The 12,385-nt window shown below is 39.5% G+C and overlaps 1 long non-coding RNA gene across 1 annotated transcript in view; it reads right to left on the bottom strand.

Moving 5' to 3' along the window:
* Window positions 1-11,374, bottom strand: part of LOC135710425 (uncharacterized) — a 42,327-nt gene extending 30,953 nt beyond the window's left edge. Inside the window, exon 1 of the long non-coding RNA XR_010518419.1 lies at window positions 11,228-11,374. This is a non-coding gene — a long non-coding RNA (uncharacterized LOC135710425). The remainder of the gene's footprint in view (window positions 1-11,227) is intronic.
* Between the last annotated feature and the right edge of the window lie 1,011 nt (window positions 11,375-12,385).

The following is a 12,385-nucleotide window of genomic DNA, read 5'->3' as shown; positions in this document are numbered from 1 at the left end:
ATGTCTGTTGAAATTCTCGTAGCACCCTAAGCATATGGTACACCCTAAGCGAGTTGATAAGGAAAGAGCTACAATAGATTCTGCTGCAAACTGCTGAACAATAGATTATACTGCAAACTGTTGTACAATACAATGTGCGCTATCTTTTATTGCGCAACAGTATAGCCGATAGTATGGAAGAGTATGGGGATACACAGGAAGGCACCACGGAGGAAGTAGCAGCTTTGCTGACCGCGAAGTACCAGAAGCGCTTGAAGGAAGACGACGAGGTGGTCAACATTTTTTGGACCTCGTTGGACAACGACGCCATGGCCCACGTTCTGGAATGTGTATACGCGAAGCGAATCCTGGAACGTTTGGATTCGGTCTACCTGCGCCATGGACGTCGGGCACTGTTTTCGATACGGCGCAAGCTGTATAACCTTCAGACCACTGGAAACAAGACGCTTTTGGAGCTGTTCTTGGCCCACGTGAGGCTCATCCAGGATTTGGAGAGAGCGGGTGAGGTGGTATCAGCAGGTTAAAAGTGAAAACCCTGCTAGTTGCCATTCCGGATCGCCACCAGAACATTTTGGATGCTATTACGGTAATGCATCAGGGCGATCTAGCTTCGATGTCACTATCGGACATTCGTAGCCTTTTCCTGGACGCCGATGAGAAGAAAGAGGAGCAACACGATCTGGAACCATCTAACGTAACCATGGCTGCTGACAACCGGATGAAAAAGAAGAACAAGAAAAAGGAGACTCGAGCATGTTACGAATGCGGCAAGATAGGCCACACCAAGAAGTACTGATATGTGGTTGATGAGGATGATGATGATGAGGTTGATAGTCCTCTAGAACTTTGGCATAAAAGTCTAGGGCATTTGGGCTATGAAAATTTGGAAAACCTAGTTTCTCAGCGAATGGTTGATGGTTTAGATTTTGAAAGTTTATCGCGTATTCACGAGAAACAAAAATATGATCTCCCTGCATAATAGGCAAGAAAACTAGAAAACCATTTAAAAGCAATTGTATCCGATCAACTAGACCATTGGAAGTTGTGCATTCGGATGTGTGGGGACCGATGAGTGAGACGATGGTTATACACGGACAGAAAATTGTTTGCATTGAACCAAAAAAATCTTTAATTGTATTTAAGCAAACAATTCCAGTTGAAATTATATTGCTTTTTGTTGTTTCAATAATACTTATTCATATAAATTCAAAATAGGATTCTTTTTGTTTTAATCAGCCACTTTTCAAATGCAACTATTGTAAAAATAACAATATTCTATTATTAAGCCAACAATAGTTAATTTTAATTTAGCATTTATTTGCTGTGTCCATTCTCTGGGCCATGAAAGCAAAAATAACTACCAACCATTCCCTCGTTTTCACCCGGACAAAAATGTAAACAATAACAATACCTACGCGTTCCACGTAAGTATTGTTTTTAATTGTAAATTTCGGGAAATAAGTGCAAGATTTTCGAAAATCTTGAGACTTGAGTTAAGTAAGTATGCTGCAATTCGAGCTGCAGTTGATAAATATAATCAATATTTTTGTTTTTTTTTTCCTTTATTTTTTCCATCGATCTTGTTTTCCGTACTGAGTACCAATGCTCCCGACGCCAGGAAGGCAGCTCCCACATCTGGACCCTACATATCGACCCATCAACTCATGAACCGGGGGCTTTTATTTTATGCCTCAGAAATTCAATTACAATTTCTGCAATTTTGTTTCAAAATGAAAACGAAACATAAAAAAAAATGCCATATTATTTTTACATCAATAAACACATTTTTATTTCTACTGCGTGAATTGTCAGACTTTATAAAATAAATATGATTGAATCAACAAGAAATCTCTTTTAAAAACAAACATATTTTTGTTGTTGACCCAGCTGCCAAATTTGACAGCTTACGTCAAAACCATCTAAGCTCTTGTAAATTCTAAAAGATTTTCTTTTTGATTTAACAATCCATGGGTTTTTAGAAACAAAAATACTGGATTGTTGAAACAATAATGATTTCTTTTTGCAGCCAAAACAAAATGAAATTCTTATTGATTTTACGTCAAATATTATTACTTTTAAAATATTTTTTTCTGCGTGTAGATATTTTGTCGTGTTGATTGATGACTATACACATTTTGTTGTTGTTTATCTGCTACGGTGCTTGAGGTGCATTTCACAAGATTCTAGTAGCAAGGTAGACAACCAGTGCCAGAAGATTATAGAACGGCCTCTGAAAATATTGCACCAGAGATCGTAGGAAGTGCTTTATATGCTGCACATGCTCAGCAGGTATCGTTTGACTTCAAGTTTCCCGTGATTTTGCCCAAAGGACACGGCCGAACTAAACCCCTCGTCGATTGGTACCATCGACAGTAAAAGCACTGCAATGCTGAAACAGCGGTGAACGAGATGCGCCAAAGGTTTCACGTGTTGGAGTTGAGGGTTGCCTTCAAGCTAGTCAGAAAGCAGTGCCAGTGGTGCAACATCTACAAGGCGACTCCAGAGATTCCACGAATGGCTCCCCTGCCTCAAGCTAGGACGGTGTCGCACGTTCGGCCATTCACCTATGTCGGCGTGGACTACTTCGGGCCAATGTTGGTTAAACAGGGACGCAGTGAGGTTAAGTGTTGGGTTGCACTATTCAACTGCTTGACCATACGTTCAGTGCATCTGGAGGTGGTGCACAACCTGACGACGGAATCCTGCAAGATGGCGATTAGGCGATTCATCGCACGGAGGGGGGCCTCACGGGAGATATTCAGTGATCGGTGAACAAACTTCGTGAAGGAACTTCAGCACATCAACAGCAACCTTGCGGGTATGTTCACCAACACGGATACACAGTGGCGTTTCAATTCACCCTCCACGCCACACATGGGGGGTCATGGGAACAGATGGTTCGGTCAGTTAAAAGTGCGCTGGCACCGGGGTCAAGCCGATGGAACTTCATACGTTCCTGATCGAGGCTGAATCTCTTGTCCACTCACGGCCTCTCACATACCTGCCAATCGATTCCGAGGAACAAGAAGCACTTACCCGAACTGCTTCCTAATGCTGAGCACTAGCGGAGTTAATCAGCCAGCTAGGGAACCGATCGACGAGAGGGCAGTGGCACGCTGTAAAGGGTGTCCACGATGAAATTGCCACACACAAAATTGATTCGCAAAATTCGAGTTTTCATCCGATTGCCATCAAATTTTCAGGGATTGAGAAATAACTATTAAACTTCATTTTACCATTTTACTCGTATTTTATTTACAGTCCATACGCAAATGCCCGCACCTTGGCCTTAACCCCGGCCATAAGATTCTGCACAACCTGTGAATCAACCGTTTTTTGCATGTAAACCCATACTTTCTTCAGTTCCTCGACTGTCTTCACTACCTTAGGTCGTTTAAGAAGGTGCTGCTTCATAATCGCCCAGTACTTCTCGATGGGGCGGAGCTCCGGAGTGTTGGGAGGGTTGAACATTTTCGGCACGAAATTGACCTTATTGTCCGCATACCACTTCAGCACGTCCTTGGAGTAGTGGCATGAGGCCAAATCCGGCCAGAAGATTGTTGGGACGTTGTGGGCCTTCAGGAGAGGAAGCAGCCGCTTCTGGAGGCACTCTTTTATGTACACCTGTCCGTTCATCGTGTCCTGGGTCACGAAAGGTGCACTCCGCTTCCCGCACGTGCAGATGGCTTGCCAAACCAGGAATTTCTTCGCAAATTTGGACATCTTCTGAGTGCGGACATGCTCCGGAACGCTGAACTTATCCTTGGCCGTGAAAAACAGGTTGCCGGGGATCTGTTTGAAGTCGGCCTTCACATATGTTTCGTCGTCCATGATGCAGCATTCAACTTTCGTCAGCATGTTGAGGTACAACTTCCTGGCACGGGTTTTGGCGGACTTGTTCTGCTTCTCATCGCGATTAGGGGCCTTTTGTACCTTGAACGTTCGAAACCCAGCCTTAGTTTTGGCCTTCTGGACAAAACTTCGGCTTAGGGGCAGCTTCTTAGCCACATCCCTAACGGAGGCGTTCGGATTTCGGTTGAAGGCCCCAACTACGCGGTTGTGATTTTTGGTGTTGTACGGAATACTTTTTCCTTCACTTCTGGGCTTCCGATCGGTGGTCAACCGTTCCTCGAACCGCTTAATCACTCGCGACACCGTGGAATTCGCGATTCCCAACGTTTTAGCGATGAAACGATGCGAGAGATCCTTGTTCTCGTGATGAATGCGCAAGATTTTATCACGCACGAGCTGTTCTTTCGACTCCATTTCCGCGAGTTTTGATCACAGGACTTTAAAACTTGCAGGATGTAAATAATGCACTATGAACTAAATCCACCCAAATTTTCATTAAATTCTACCCAACGGTTAAAAAGTTAGAACAATTTCATAGTGTGGCAATTTCATCGTGGACACCTTTAACTAGGACCTGTGCAAACAACTACTGGACAGGTTCTGGGGTCGATGGACCAAGCAGTATCTTCCTACGATCACTAAGCGTACGAAGTGGTTCGTGGATGGAAGACCCGTTCAAATTGGTGATCTGGTAGTTGCGTTGGAAGACCGGATCCGGAATGGTTGGCTGAGAGGACGAGTTCTACGTGTTTTTCTGTGATGTGACGACCGGGTACGGAATGCAGAGGTATTTAAAGCCAGTGCAGGAGTGCTGGTTCGGTCAGTAGCAAAGTTGGCAGTTCTTTAAGTTGTTGGTACCGCTTAAGTAAACAAGGAATACGGGTCGGGGAATGTTCCGAACGACGAGAAACCAGCACCCCGTGCAACAGGGTTACCCGGTCCACACGCAGCAGGATGAACTATATACAAGAATTCCAATATATACGCATTGAATTGATAACGAATTAAATAGTTCTAAATACCTACACACTAGACCTGTTCATTTTAAACGAAATGTTCCGAATGTAACGGGTCAACCGTGATTACTGTTCGTCATGTTAATTTGTACTTCTGTGTAAATTTTCAGCAAAATCGATAATGATTTAGAGGTGCTTCAAGTTAATTTTATGTTTTTAAGGTAATTTACGGCTTACAATATTTGTATCTCGAGACTGAAATAACGAAAACTGCTGTAACAACTTTCATAGCAAAGTTTAATGTGTCATGTATCAACTTTGTAACCAAAGGTTGACTATTCGAAGTGATTTTATTGAAGTTTGACTTAGTTTCATGCTCGAAGATATCTTAAAAAGTGAAGAATTTTAAAGTATTTGTTCTACAAATTTTCCACCCATATGATATAAAATGTGTAGTCTACGGCATAATGTTCCTCATATTGTTCTAGAAGTTTCGTTCCAACATAGTTTTCGTGTATATTTCATAGATTGAGAGATAAAAATCAGAAAAGAGGCCGTTTAGCTAAAATTCACAAGACAACAGAACCAATAAAAGTCAATTAGATTGACAGAACATATTTGCATTGCTTTTCAATGACGACCGATGACTGTTTCATTGATATATGATTTTTTTCATAAATATGAATCCTCAGTAGACGTGTTTTTATCAAAGGCAAGTGTCACTCGAACCATAACAGCAATTTATAAAATAACGAATATTTTGAATGGCTCGAGTGACACTTGCCTTTGATAAAAAAAAACACGTCTACTGAGGATTCATAGTTATGGAAAAATCATATATCAATGAAACAGTCATCGGTCGTCATTGAAAAGCAATGCAACTATGTTCTGTCAATCTAATTGACTTTTATTGGCTCTGTTGTCTTGTGCATTTTAGCTAAACGGCCTTTTTTTCAGATTTTTATTTCTCAATCTATGAAATATACACGAAAACTATGTTTGAACGAAACTTCTAGAACAATATGAGGAACATTATGCCACAGACAAACAGACATAACACATGGAATATTTCTCACTGTAAAATATCGTCGCTAAAACATTACCTCCATCTGTTGAGTACACTGTGGTGGGCACTACGCTGAACAGATGGCGGTAGTGTGTAAACGTCAAACGCAAGGGAATTGACTATGCGCGCCACAGGTGGCAGTACTACCAACTACGATACTTTTTAATTGACCGTTAAATGCTGGTTCGATGAACAACTTGCGAGTGATATGTCTGTTTGTCTGTGATTATGCCGTAGACTACACATTTTATATCATATGGGTGGAAAATTTGTAGAACAAATACTTTAAAATTCTTCACTTTTTAAGATATCTTCGAGCATGAAACTAAGTCAAACTTCAATAAAATCACTTCGAATAGTCAACTTTTGGTTACAAAGTTGATACATGACACATTAAACTTTGCTATGAAAGTTGTTACAGCAGTTTTCGTTATTTCAGTCTCGAGATACAAATATTGTAAGCCGTAAATTACCTTAAAAACATAAAATTAACTTGAAGCACCTCTAAATCATCATCGATTTTGCTGAAAATTTACACAGAAGTACAAATTAACATGACGAACAGTAATCACGGTTGACCCGTTACATTCGGAACATTTCGTTTAAAATGAATAGGTCTACTACACACGACAAGTAAACTCACCGTTAAAAGCTAGAACAACGAACAAACAAGACGCAAAACATTTTTTTCCTAAAATTTACAATTATTCTAGTTTAAAATTGATGGACAGAGAACAAACACACTAATAAGGACTAGAAATGTAAATGAACACAAACACAAACATTTAACAAACCCTTATTTAACAATAATACTAATTAAATACATATATTGCAGCTAAAAAACTGACATTGCAAACAAACGAGTCGTGCTGTACCAGTCCGAAATCCAGTTTCTGTCCTAACAATACTTTTAGACAGTGTGGATCCGTGAAATCCTTGGCAATCTTAGAGATGAAGCCAAGTTGACGATTAGCCTTTGAAATAATCGGCGATAATTTTGATTTCAATTTGATCTTCAGCTTTGCTCGGGTAAGGGGGTTAGATTTTGATAAGTTCTTTAGTGCTATTGCGATTGCTAAACTCGGCAGACTCGGTGTATGCGGTAATCTTCTGAGTTGGTTTCGATCATATCTTAGCGGTCGGCAGGAGATTGCAGATCAGCTAGCTTCTTCGCCACATCAGGTATACCTCAGGGAAGCCACATGGGACCGTTAATTTTTATACTGTACTTCAACGACGTGCATCTGGTCATCGAAGCTCCTCGGTTATCATATGCAGATGACCTCAAAATCTTCCCACGAATCTGCTCCATTGCTGACTGTCACTTTCTTCAACGTCAACTGAATGTATTCGCTAGTTGGTGCAGGTTAAACAGAATGGTAGTGAACCAGGCCAAATGCTCCGCTATTACGTTCTCACGAAAACAACAACCGATAATATTTAGCTATGACCTGCTTGGCTCGACAATCGAACGCGTGAATCAGGTGAAAGACTTGGGTGTGATCTTGGATTCGCAGCTTTCATTCAAGCAACACATTGCATATGTTGTTGATAAGGCGTCAAGAACTTTAGGGTTCATTTTTAGGATAGCTAAAAACTTCACTAATATCTACTGTCTAAAATCTCTCTATTGTTCGCTTGTTCGATCGATGCTTGAGTATTGTTCAGCGGGTTGGAACCCAAACTACAACAACGGTGCCGAGAGAATTGAATCTGTTCAACGTCGCTTTCTTCGTTTTGCGTTGCGTAGATTGCCTTGGAATGATCCGTTTCGATTACCAAGTTACGAAAGCCGTTGTCAACTTATCGACCTAGAACTTCTCCGGACTAGAAGAGACACAAGCGGAGCCCGAACCGTGGCCGATATCCTACAAGGAAGGACAGATTGTGAGGCAATCCTGAGGCAAATTGACCTGAATGTTCAACCCCGACCGCTTCGTAATAACCTTATGCTAAGACTGCCTCTTCGTCGCACAAATTATGGAGCGTACGGTGCGATTTGCGGACTGCAGAGAACATTCAACAGAGTTGCATCTGTTTTCGACTTTCATCTCTCCCGTGATGCGCTTCGTCGAAAGTTTTCTTCTGTTTTTCGCCGGCAGGAGTTAGGATATTGACTATAAGATATACGTTTTTTAATGTTTTTTATGTTATGACCATGCTTGAATGTATTTTTTTTACCATAGTTGATAAGGTTAAAATCATTGGGGCTTCATCCAGCCTGTTGATGTAAAACAACAATAAAACAACAATAGTGGGAATGACACTGATGAAGATTGCACATTGTAGTCGAAATACGTATCTGTCATGGATACCAAAATTAATTAAGTGGAATTAAATGGAAGATAACCTTTTTTGCTGTTTTATTTAGCATTCCGCTAACAACCCAATTTCATTACTTCATTATAGTCGCTACCAAGCCTTTGGGGATTTTCCTTATTAGAGAGTTGTATAGATTTTTCTCCTTTAGCTTACTTGAATCTTTGGTTTTTATTAGTTAGGTAGGTTCCGATTCAACACATTGTAGTTTCATTTTTATACCTATGATCTTGACTTTTTTACCTAGGGGATGAGTACTTAAGGGGGTTAGATTTTGATAAGTTCTTTAGTGGGAATGACACTGATGAAGACTGCACATTGTAGTCGAAATACGTATCTGTCATGGATACCAAAATTAATTAAGTGGAATTAAATAAAAGATAACCTTTTTTGCTGATTTATTTTATTCTTTAGAAGCTTTTTCTTTATAATATTCTTTTAGAAGCTAACCCTAGACGCTTGTTCGTCGCTTCGCTCCTCAGACTGGAGAAAACACGGGCAGGACAGTAAATCAGAGTAGCTACGCAGTAAAGGGAATTTTTCCAAGGTTTTGCTCCAACATCTAACAAAAACTATTTTCCATGTCAAAACCGTAAAAATTATTACCGATAAGGCTTGGAATTTCAAATACAACTGTGTATCGTGTGATAAGAACCGTACCCGAAGGAAGGAAAGAAATGGTCGTAAAAGTGGTCCAATGGAGAAATGTGCAGAAAACCATGAAGCGTGCTGGGCTACATGTTTACAAGGTGCAAAAAGCCCCAAAACGGAATGAAGCAAAACATCACTGCGAAAACCCGGGCCCGGAAACTTCATACGAAGTTGCTCACTTTGGTCGTGTTGCATCGTGATGGTTGACGAAACATACGTCAAAGCCGACTTCAGTCAACCTCCTGGGCAAGAATATTTCGTTGCCTAGTCTAATTTTGATGTTCGAAAGAAGAAATTATCGAAATTTGCAAAGAAGTTCCTGATCTGGCAGGCGATTTGCGGATGTGGTTAAATAAGCGCTCCGTTCATCACTTCCGCAACAATCAACGGTGCGAATTACACGAAGGAGTGCCTTAAGAAGCGTCTCTTGCCATTCATAAGGAAGCACAAGGGATCAACTCTGTTTTGGCCTGATCTAGCATCCTGCCACTACGCTCGAACCGTGTTGGAGTAGTACCGAGCCAACGGAGTAAATTTTGTGCCAAAAGATATGAACCCACCAAATTCACCGGAACTTCACCCAATTGACAAATTCTGGGCAATTATGAAAACGGATCTTCGCAAATATCCCAAAACTATTAAAACAGAGCTAGAGTTGAAGAAAATTTGGGTAAAAACAACAAAAACACTGGGAAAATCGGTTGTATAAAATTTAATGGGTGGAATGAAAAGGAAGGTGCGGGCATTCGGGATGGGAGATGAAATTGAATAAAACAAATTTTGTAAATAGCACGACGATGGCGTAGTGGTAAGCGTGATTGTCTCTCACCCCAAAAGGCCTGGGTACAATCCCAGTCAGCACCGCCGGGATGTTCTGAGGCATAAAATCTCTGATCACGCCTTCCTTAGCTAGGGAAGTAAAGCTGTTCGGGGACATGAGTTGATGGGTCGATAGGTAGGATCCAGGTGTGGAAGCTGCCTTCCTGGTGTCCGTAGCATCAAACAAAAAAAAATATTTGTAAATCATAAACTCATTACTAGTTTTCATAACCTGAAAATTTCAAGAAAATTCGATAATCGGCTTGATTTTGGTGAGTAAATATGTGTGTGCCATTTTTTATCGAATACACCCTTTAGAATATGTCTATATATACTCAATATATGTTGTTCTGCTGAAATACAGCCGCCAAGAGTCCATATTGTCCATGTAACCTTATTCTTAGCTGCAATTCTCATTAGGGCCAAATACAGAAGCAAGTGCCAAAACAAGCTCATCTACCGAAATACATTGTGATACAGTTGGGCGAATATATAGAATCATGTAGCGTGAGCAGCTGGTACATAAAAAGTGGAAGAGATGTTATTTTTTAATGTAACAGGAAACGTTAGAAAATGGATAATTAGATATGAATAAAAATAGTTTACTAAACTTTCCCGTGCTTTTCTTATGAGCAACTCTTTTATTCATACGACCCAATATTATTTTGAAAAAGTATCGACTTCATTTTTAGATTAAACCGCACCGCTGATAAATTTGCTTTCTGATTTTTCTAAGAATATTGAAAAACAATAGCTGGCCATATCACGTTGTATTTCAGTTTTGTAAAGACAATTTACGTGTAAATGTTTGTAATGGTCGTGACAAAATTCTGGACATAAAAATCCACCCAAATTGATCTTTTAATAGTTTCTTAGTATCAGATTTTTACAATGATGATATTGAAAAAAAAAACAATGTCACTACACGTATCTTTGTTTTGTTTTGATTCAGAGAAAAACGTAGTCTATTCATCTAGTCATAGAAGAAATAGTACAGGCAACGTGATGAGCTATTATCGAAAATCGGTAAACATTTCAGCAAGTTATTGCACAAAATTACAAAAACGCTGTGCATGGTGCTCATGTGAACCATGGACGGGACATTGTTAAAAAAATAAGGCAAAATTTAAACCATCCATAAATAATTCACTCAAGCAATGATAAATTGATTGGTATTTAATCATCGTGAAACACTTGCTACTCCTGGGGTCACATTATGCACGATGATCTAACGACTTTTTCATACATGTTGTTCATATGAAAGTCGTGCAAACAAACAGCGTGCTTTAAACAATTAATTCTCGATCAGAAGGTATCTTTTCGAATAAAATCCGTTAAATCGATGATTTCACCGAGCCAACTATTTTTGAAACTACGGTATGATTCACATGTCATTCACATTTTTAACTTTAACGTACAGGTATAGGTATTTGACCTCCATTCAACTGAAATTTTGTAAAGCAAACATGTCACAAAACACGCTTAAAATAACGCGATTTTGCAGATGTAGGGATTAGCTAATGAACATTGAAAGATCGTTTTAATGATTAATGAACACGCTTACTCTTAAACTGGCCATTTTTAGATGGTTTTGGAACGGTTTTCCCAGTCAACTGATCACACTCGCGAGATAACACTCCACTAGCAATTGCTTCTGCTGCTGCTGCTTTCTGCACTGTCTTGATCGACGACTGAGAAGATACTGAGCATGGAGAATTTTATTGAAAATGTGTTTTGAGAGAATTGCTAATCATTTAGGAATTTTACATAAACGAAGACAGGAATCACACGTTCTATAATAAATACCATGAGGTGAACCCTAGGTACGGGATCTAGGTGTCTTTTTTATCGTATAGGATCTTCCAGTACATAAGCTCTTCCTGTCAGGTGACGCTGGGTGAGAGCGTGTGATTCGACATCAACAGGTTGTTATGATCAACAGTGCAAAAAATGGAGGTTAGTGAAGCTGAAGAGTATCAAAATTGAATGATTGTAGCAACTAATCATGATAAAAACCGCTGAGTGTTGCTGAAATTTTGGAAGCTCTCATGTTGCGCTATTCCACACTTCTCCTAGTTATAGGGTTTAGCATGCGATTTGTTTTCTTTTTATCCCATTGAGATGTCTGTGAATTGTTCTTCAAAAATTGATATTTCCTGATTCTTGACCCAATAATTGAAGACGTGATGTAATCTATTTGTAGTAAATATTCATAAGTTCAACAATATGTTTGTTCAAATTTGTATTCTCTCATAGTGTTTACACAGATCATCATATTATTTTCAACAGACTAATAATTTAAATTTTAAATATTATTTTACGGTATAAAATTGAGGCTAATTTAATGGTTTGAAATCTGTTTAACAAAAATGGTAGCTGTTTATATGTTTATAGCGCTTTGCGAATCTCACCAAAACTGTCTGAAGCTTCAGCACCTACATAAAATTAACTGGTTAAGTTCTTTTAAAAAAAAATAGGTCGACGAATTTAAAAAAAAGGAGGTTACTACTCCAGTTCACACTTATGGATTTATTCGATTTCTATCGTGGGAACTGCAGTCTTCGTTTCATTATGGTGGTTGACAGCAATCAAATCATGTCGAATTATCTTTGAATGGATGAAAATGAAAGCATTTTCCGCTATGTATTTCTTTAAGTACTGGAAATAGAGGAAGCAGCAAAACCAACGCCACTGGGTTAGCAGACTCTATTATCATCTTTGA

This window comes from Ochlerotatus camptorhynchus, unplaced genomic scaffold, assembly GCF_037179485.1.
Source record: "Ochlerotatus camptorhynchus isolate MF236.1 unplaced genomic scaffold, CSIRO-AGI_Acam_v1.1 ptg000382l, whole genome shotgun sequence".
Lineage (NCBI taxonomy): Eukaryota > Metazoa > Arthropoda > Insecta > Diptera > Culicidae > Ochlerotatus > Ochlerotatus camptorhynchus.
Note: the sequence above shows the minus strand (reverse complement) of the source record. Positions and strands in the feature narration are given on the sequence as shown.